This window comes from Triticum dicoccoides, chromosome 2A (genome assembly GCF_002162155.2).
Source record: "Triticum dicoccoides isolate Atlit2015 ecotype Zavitan chromosome 2A, WEW_v2.0, whole genome shotgun sequence".
Classification (NCBI taxonomy): Eukaryota; Viridiplantae; Streptophyta; class Magnoliopsida; order Poales; family Poaceae; genus Triticum; species Triticum dicoccoides.
The window spans coordinates 203,754,806-203,763,617 of NC_041382.1; the positions used below are offsets into that span (position 1 = coordinate 203,754,806).

General features: G+C 46.6%; 1 protein-coding gene and 1 non-coding gene across 2 annotated transcripts in view; both read left to right on the forward strand.

The window, feature by feature from the left end:
• Nucleotides 1–8,139, forward strand: part of LOC119354209 — a 53,455-nt gene extending 45,316 nt beyond the window's left edge. Inside the window, exon 11 of the mRNA XM_037620914.1 lies at nucleotides 8,056–8,139. The gene's annotated coding sequence lies outside the window, so the exon portion shown is untranslated. The remainder of the gene's footprint in view (nucleotides 1–8,055) is intronic.
• Nucleotides 7,044–7,118, forward strand: TRNAP-UGG. The gene has a single exon. It is a non-coding gene; the product is annotated as a tRNA-Pro (tRNA).
• Nucleotides 8,140–8,812: the final 673 nt, after the last annotated feature.

An 8,812-nucleotide genomic window follows, 5' to 3' on the forward strand; every position in this document is an offset into this window, starting at 1 on the left:
ATTGAGGAAAGAAAGAGAATGGCGGCCCCTTTCCTTTCGCCCAGGGGGCATCGTCGTCGGGGACAGGCTTCGAGGGTTCTTCCATATCTAGATATAGAGATAGATGATGATAGAGATCTAGATCTTTCTATAGATAGATCCTTTGAGAAATTTCTATTGATCCGCTTTCAAGATCTATGAACAAGAGAGATCCAAAAAATCTCCATGTAAAAAAAAAGAGATGAATAGATAGGGCTGAGCCGATAGCAGGACTGGGTACGATGATGGGGCGAGAGAGGGAAAAAACCCTTCGGGATGGATCGGGAAAAGTGACCTCCGGCTCAGCCCACGACTTCCTTCCCTTCGCATAGCTCAGGTGGCTCCCTTCCCCCTTTTTTCCCAGAATGAATTAGCCCGACACGACGAATCCTGCCCTCCTGTCTTTCTTTCTCATTGAATGAACCACTGCCTGGGACGCCCCTATGCCTATGAATTCAATGATTTAAGGGCCCCGGGAGGAAACTTCGGAAAGAAAGCCTACTGGTTGGTCTGGTTGTCCCCCGGCGGTGCCCGGGCGGGCCTCGGTTCAATCTTGCCGATTCTACCTAGACATGGCTCAAAATGAAGGGGTAAGGCCAAGTGTTCTTAAAACAAAACTCGAAGTGCACACTTCGGAGCACGGTCTTCCGTTAGGTCCTTTACGGACGACGAAAGCCCCTTGGCTATACTCTACTCTTCGCCTCCGGCTGTTCTGTTCTTTTCTTTTGGCCCGGCGGAGCTGAGCTGGGTTCCATTACACTCTGTAGGAAATGCATAGACAGTCCACGCAGCAAACCGAGGCCCTGCGTGCGCCGTACGTACCGCCTACGAATAATAGGTAGCCCCACCCCAGGCAGAGTTTGTGAGCCGTGTAATAGGCGACCATTTCGCGCGGTTCGGGGGGCACTTGAATAAGCCGCCGGCACCCGGCTGCGTCTTTACCCCTATCCAATTTTTGGGCCAATTCCCCCTTCATACTACCAAAAAATGAGATTCTTGCCGAATCCGAGTTTGCTGCCCCAACCATTACAAAACTAATACCTATTCTGTTTAGTACTTCAGGTGCTTCTCTAGCGTATAATGTAAATCTCGTAGCGGATCAATTCCAACGAGCCTTTCAAACTAGTACTTTTTGTAATCGACTCTATAGCTTCTTCAATAAACGCTGGTTCTTCGATCAAGTTTTGAATGACTTTCTAGTCAGATCGTTCCTGCGTTTCGGATATTCAGTCTCATTCGAAGCTTTAGACAAGGGTGCTATTGAGATATTGGGCCCTTATGGTATCTCGTACACATTCCGACGATTGGCCGAGCGAATAAGTCAACTTCAAAGTGGATCTGTTGTGCGAAGAGTGCGTTATGAACCGTGGCCGCCTACCTGCTTTGGTTGGTGGGGGCGGCTCCTCCGTTGTGGGTAAACGGGAAACCCGACTCTACGAACCCGAGGAAAGGCTGCACAGCTTCCGTAGGGGCGTTAAGACCGGAGCTTTTTGTAGTGCTAGCAGGAATGCAAGTGAATGAATCCAATCCCATCCCCTTTAAAATCGGCGAGGTAATACCTTATTGAAGTAGGGCACGCTACGGCAACACAGGACTGACGGGGTGGGGGCTTGCTGTCTACTTGGCGAGCCTTCACTGCCCCCTTCTGTAACTTCCCTTCTTTCGTCCGTCCACGAGGCAGTCAAAAGAAAGAGAGAAAGGGGCGGCTATAACGCAGGAGTCGTGGCGGTTGTATGCCACAAGGTCCCTATAGACAAGGGGACAAGTGAATCATCGCTTTTGGGCGCAGGCAGCCCTCTACCATCCATCCCATTGCATTCCTCTCGTAGAGTACTGTACCGTCTCAGACCAGATACATCTATGGAAAGAAAGGATTTCATAGAAAATCTGCATTTTTCTGTTTTTTTTATCCCCATGCATTCCGTTATTCCCGTAACTATGGATTGATTGTCCCTACCTAACTAAATGGTAGTGGTCTAGGGAGCGCAATTGCTAGAGCACGGGAGAATGAAGAGTAATGATTTAAGCAAGAGCAGCCGGACGGACTACTATAGTCAGTCTAGTGACTACTATAGTCTTTTCTTTCTTTGTAGTTAAGTAATAATGTTTGGTATAGCAGCCTTTCCGAGCGAGTCTCTGGGATCTCCTGTAAACCCCCATGATGTGGTAAAGGGAGGATATTAGGGGAAGCAGTGAGTGGAGATTCCCCTGCGGAGAGCCGGATGAGGGGAGACCCTCACGTCCGGTTCGGAGGGCGGGGATATCCCGACCCTACTATCATTATGCCTTTGCAATGTTACTTGGTTCAACTCCATTTGTGACCTTTTCTCGTATGTGGGACTCTCTATCTTCTTGGGTAGATTCTAGATCGTCTTTCATTTTGTTAGTGAGTAGTTTTCTTATTAATAAGTCAAGTCAAGAGTAATAAGAGAACTGTAGGAGCTTGCCAGGACGGCTTGGTAAGCAAGCTACCTGTTATGTAGGCGCCAACTCCCAGTTCTTTCTCTTCTTTCTTTTTGATTTTTTATTCTCGTTTTTTTTACTAAACGTATAATCTCCTTTCCGGGGAAGGGGTAACATAGACGGAGGCACATGTAGACAGATACAGACTTTTTCAATCTTTTGCCTAAGCGAAGTAGTTGATCCCTCCGAGGTAAGGGCGAATCGAGACCGAAAGCTACTAATAAAATAGCATAATCTGAACACATAGCTGAACACATAGTTTAAGTAGAAACTGTTAAAGCTCCCTGGTCTCGAAACGGCCGGCTTTGGTTCAGCTCTCGGGGCCACCTTACACACTAATAAAATCATCAGCTTCCTTCCCCACTCATCGCCCTCACTTTAAGACAAAAAATCCAATTCGATTCAAAGATCGGAATCATACCTCCTGCGGGCAAGGTCGGCTCAAGAAATGGAAGTTGTGAGATGGAAAGAAAACCACGAAAAAAGAACTGAATTAGGGATCAATCCATACGCGGCTTGCCTTCTCCCCTTCCCCATAGTAAGCCAGCCAATAGAATAGTACCCTAACTTAAGAAGTTCTCTTAGCTAGCGCATGTCCATTAATGTGACCACCGCATGCTCCTGCATGAGTTTCATGAATGGTTTATTTTCGAATCCTATCTCTCTGGGGAAAGGTATCTTTTTTCAATTCGAACAACGGTATCCCTACCTGGCAAACTATCCTCGTTTTCGAAGTCCCTAGTTTTGTCCTCTGCTGTAGTATTCCGGTTAGTAGACGGCTTCCTTCATCGGAAATCTAGCCAGTGCTTTCCATTAGGTGTGCAACGAAGGATAGCCTTGCTTTTCTTCTGATTCTGATTCAGTCCAAAGATAGAGACAAAAGAAAGGTAATTATTGAATCAGACTTGGCTTCTTTTTCGGCATGGGCAAAGGTTTGGCAATTCCACCATTAGCAAAGGTTTAATCGGTTGACGGTATCCTTGGCGAAAGGCACCTGGTGAGAGTAGCTGCTGCTGCTGTGCTACCTCCAACTATGAAGTTCAGCACATGAACAATACAGAGTACTTTGTTTCCAAAAACAATACAGAGAACAAGACCACAAGAAAACAATTTAAAAGAACTACTTTTAGGCAGCAACATCTGGACAACAGGCTTAAAAGCTTCCAGAAAAATGATAGCACAGACAGCCGAAACAATTTTCCTAATATTTCTTTAACTTGACCTTTTTGCAGTACATCTAACAGCATATAGGGGAATGCCTTTTTTATATTACATTTGCACCAAACCAAGCTATTCTTAATACTAATTCCTTTGCATAGATACTTTCCAAAGTGCTGAGAATAGCAACAGAGAGAAAACGCTGCAGAAGATATCACAATTGAATTACTAACCTGGTACTTGTTCATAGATTTTCTAGCATCTTCAATAAGCTTTGATTCTTACTCAAGTAGTTTGGTTTGTAGTGTCGTTTTTTTTCTTGACTCTAGTAGTGTAGTTAGCATGCCTTCCGTTCCTTGCTTGCTTATGCACTTTTGAATTAAAGACGACCTTTCAATTCATTATTGACTGGATAAAGTAGTATTAGTTAATATACGCTGATTCAGACAAATCAAAAATAAGAGACAGTCTTTTTCGATACTGTATGCTGGGACAGACCTGTAGGTGAGCACAAGCACAGCCAGCCTTCCACCTCTTTATACTTATGTTTAGCAGTGTACCTGGTCTTACTTCTTTTTCAGTTTACGCTTGTGTCCCAAGCTTGCAAGTTCGAAGAAGAGTATTGTATTGACCTGAATCAAGTTGTTTGCCTACCCGCCGTTATGTCTTAGCTAGGAATGAGCTGTGAACAAAATAGAAATAGTTGTTACTTGAGTCGATAATGACTTTGTGTCGGTTTGCTATTTTCTATAAATTGGACTGGTACCATGTATTGTAACATAAGCTTTTGTATAAGAGCTGAGATGTAGTTAAGATTACACTGGATCCTCTCTCTGTTTTGTTGCTTCCTTCCATTATCTCCAACAACTGGTATCAACACTAGGAACCTTCACGGTCAGGGTTGATTTTCTTAGACCACTATGAACACTTGTAATTGGTTCTTTCTACTTCAGGCATGGTTCTCTCTAGTTAGTGGAAGAGTGTACAACATAGGGATTGGTATCAGTCACACATTTAGGAAAGAAAGTGAAAGGGGAGGGCAAGAGCGGTTCGAAGGTCAATGAAATGATAAAAAACCACCAGGTCGAGTTCGCTTCTCCCTTCCTTTTGGTGTTTAGGATGTGAAGTTTATATAAGAAGAGAGGAAAGGGGAACTGCGCTAAATGGATAATTTCATCCTGGTGATGGGCTATTCCAATGGGCATGCATCTGAGATATGGGCTTTGAGCGTAGGAACGCCCACCTTTACAAGAGCTCAGTTCTAAGATTGTTTGCGGGCAGGCACCACTACTATTCTGTCTTTTCTTGTTATGCATCCGGTCCTAGAAATCTTTTTTTTTCTGACCGGAGGAAGAGAAATAAAAACGTCACTTCGCTCGCCTTGGGGGACCTAATTAGGAGCTGATTGATTTCTTTAATAGATATGAAGATGCCTTGAATGAACCCAAGCAAGCCGAAATAGAATACTATAAGTATGAAGTGGACATCTATGGTTTAATTGGAAACATCTCTTTTCTATTTAGATTTTGCCAGTGCCTCCCTTTGTGGCAGAGCGAGCGCCTTGACTAAGATAGATTGACTCTTTCATTCTTTTTTTTATTTTATTCTGGTTCCAATCGTTTGAGGAAAACCCCCTTTGGCATCAATGAAACTCTGTTATATAGGAGTTCAAAAACCTCATTTCGTTTGAGAGATAGTGGAATTTCTTCTTTCAACACGTACATCGACGAGGGTGTCGATGACTTGAGTGAGGAATGGTCATGTGCTAGAGGCCGTACCTTTGGAGTAAGACCTCAACAAGGGGGTGTGCAGTTTAAATGTAAATGACGAGCATGGAGAGGCCAAGGTCATTTGTAATTAGGTGTGGCTGATGCAAGAAGACTTGCGAGCTGTCCATGGTGAGAAAAGTTGTGATGCTACTGCAGGGGGCATCCTGGTGTAGTTGAGGGCGCAGAACTTCTGTGCGGGTACAACTGGCACTTAAAAGACCTTCCGTGTAGATGAGTTCTCTTGAGTGAGACTAATCGAGTTACGAAGAAACCTTTGCGATGGTGCTGTGCAGTTGGGTTCTCTATGGAGGAACTTCGTTGTGGGGACCAAGGGGTCTTCTTAAGAAGAGTTGCTTTGATGAAAAGAGTGTAGCCATGATGGCAAGTCAAGGTGGGGCCCTGTGAAGGCAAGCCTTGTGTATGTTGGCGTGATGACGAGAGAAAGGAAATGCCCAGGAACAATAGCTGTCCGTAGCACACCCTGCAATGACTTCGACCAGCGGACCAGCCTATCCAATACCCTACGCCATGACCTTAGAAGTTCGTACCCCATGATATTCAATGACACCCGTAGACATTTGATCATTCATACCTCACAGTACGCTTTCTTTCTTTTTTTTGGACTTTGAATTCCAAGCGAAGGAAGCTCAGTGAAAGATAGACTGGGATTTGACAGCAAGAAGAAAGCAATCATAGTACGCGGCACACACCGCTGACGAATGAGATTGACGTCCCAAACCAACACAGGTTCAAGACTAAGTGCAGAACCAAGAATGTCGTGGATAGAAAAGTGAGTGCTTCCTCAAGCTTCATGAAGGAAGGGTCCAAGGACCTAAGCGACAACCTCTACGAAAAAGAAAAACCTATATATAGATAGTGGTATGTGTTCGCTGACACTAAATAGACTTGGCTCGGGGCAGAACTGAGTGGCTAGGCTAAGTTCCCTAGTCTTCTATTGGCCTACCCACCCCTACGACATGGAGGCGCTTACCCTTCTCCAACAAGCGTTCCACCACGCGGCGATTGATTACCGCTTTCCGTCTCAATCTGTTCCAGACCAAGCCCCTTCTCTGATCAGGGGAAGGTCATTCTAAAACATCAGATCTCCCATTGATGCTGATCAAAAATAAGTTTATCCACCTAGAATATATGATAGGTACCGAAAGATTGGATGTCATTTCTAAACACCAGGCGGGACGAGCAGCCCTATACCACGTGTAGCCACACTCTAGTGTCCTTTTCTACTTAGTTGGACAGATCACTTCAGAAAATCGTATAAAAATCAAGCAAGAAAACGGATGCGCTAACGCGCAACGGCTTTCGCGCTAGTTGCTCAAAAAATCGTATAAAAATCAAGCAAGAAAAAGGTTCTGGCAGGCTGCGTGGGACTGTAAATCCTCTTTCGTTGGCTGGGCCCTTTGGACTCGAAATCCAAACGGAGTGAGTGGTTCGATTCCACTCTCAGAACGAGACTGAACGAAATAAAATGCAAGTGAAACGAGACGAGAATCAAATTGTAGGCTTCTTTCCTAAAAGCGGTGGTTCTCGCCTCCCCGTGCCCAAAGCGGGGTGGGCGACAGCGCTGCGGTTCTTTTCTTTATCGATCGGGTAGATCCATATGTTCTGAGGGGGGGACGAGGTGTAGCGCAGTCTGGTCAGCGCATCTGTTTTGGGTACAGAGGGCCATAGGTTCGAATCCTGTCACCTTGATGTGGTATTCACACAATGGGGCCGAAGTGCAAAGCCCCGCAGCCTATCCGTGGTCGGGAAGGCAGGGGTATTAAAAGTGAAACTTGGCTTGCGTGTGCGCGCACACAAAGGAGACTGAGTTGGATTGCAAAGCCTCTCAGACGGAAGGAACCTGTTTTAAAAACCCCTTTCTACAATCTTGAGAAATCTCACGCAAGCAACTACACGCCGCAAGTCTTCGGTATTGTTCGCAAGGAATTTGAAAAGATTGACTCTGCTTTTTTTCTTTTCGAGCATGCCAAGCCTCCAGTAGAGCGGAGTTCTGTGCATGAAGTAGGCGCAGTTTACAAACTAGTGAATGGTCAAACGAATAGGCTCGTTTCATCAGGGGTAACCAAGGAGTAAGAATGATTTGATAAAGTAAACATTCCCTTTGAGTGCGGTTCCTTCAGAACAAGCTCTTCCCTTTTCAGATTGCTTCTTTGGGCTTTCAAAGAAACAGAGGGGCTTTTTCGCAAAAACGCCGACGACGTACGGGCAGAAGCACTCCGTGCTTTATTAGTAGGGAAAGATTAGTCAACCAAACACCCAACACTTGTTAATGCAGTGGCTTCTATTCTATTGATGCTCACCATATGGTGCTGCTCCACTAACGAAACCATGTTAAAGCTTGCATTCAGAATGAGCGGCTTCTATTGATGCTCACCGACATGGAGTTTCTTTTTTACGATCATTTTTTTACATGGAGTTGAGTAGTGCTTCTTCAATCACCAGCCAAATGAAAGCTGGTGATCTCTGGATTGAGTGGGGAAAATGACTGGCCTGAACTAAATTTCCGGCTTATGACGTCGAACAATGCGTCAGAATTTCATTTCCTTTTTGTCCACGTCATTTTCATTTTTTCTACCAAAGTGGTTCTGATTTTGTCAATTTCCCTCCGTTCTGGTGAACTCTGCAGGAGGCTCAACTTCTTTGCGACAATTGGGCTACTCTGTACGGCGTCATTCAGACAGATGCTTGACTTGATAGCCGCTAAGCATCACGTTCCTGTGTCCCTAAGAAGTTTTATTATATGTAGTTTTGTAAGGAGCGGAGGGGGCACCATGAAGGTATAAGAGCAACTCTAGCAGACCCCGTATCCCGCCCCGGCCTGTAAAATAACCGCCAAATTGCGGGTTGGGACCGGAAAATCTGCACGATCAGACCCCGCATCCCGCCCCGGCCCACAAATATTTTTACGGGGCGCAGCAAATCTTCTTCCCCAACCTCTATCTTCACGGGCTGGGAGGCCGACCCGAGCTCAACCCCTATCCGCTGCGAGATTTGGCGGGAGGGACATGTCCGCGCGCCCTTTCCCGCTCCCCGCACCCTCCGCCACCATTGCCTCCCTCCGCAAGCTCCGGTTCCTCCTCCCCGGCCGTCCCTCGCTGCCATGGATGACCCCATGCTGTCCCCCGTCACCGTCGAGGTCGCGCACGCTCCTTCCCCTCGGGCGGATCTCGTCGCCGGCCATGTTGGCCCCGCCGTCGTCACCCAAGCACAAGCCGCGCCTGCCCGCAAGTGGCAGGGCAACGTGGTCGTGCAGGGCGGGAATCCGGCTGCCCCCGCCGCGATGGCCCGCGCTCCGGGCGCCAACGCGGTAGCGTGATCCTGGCCGGCGGCGGAGAAGGTCGCCAAGGCCGCGGGCGTAAAGCGGAGGAAGGTTCCGGCTTCAA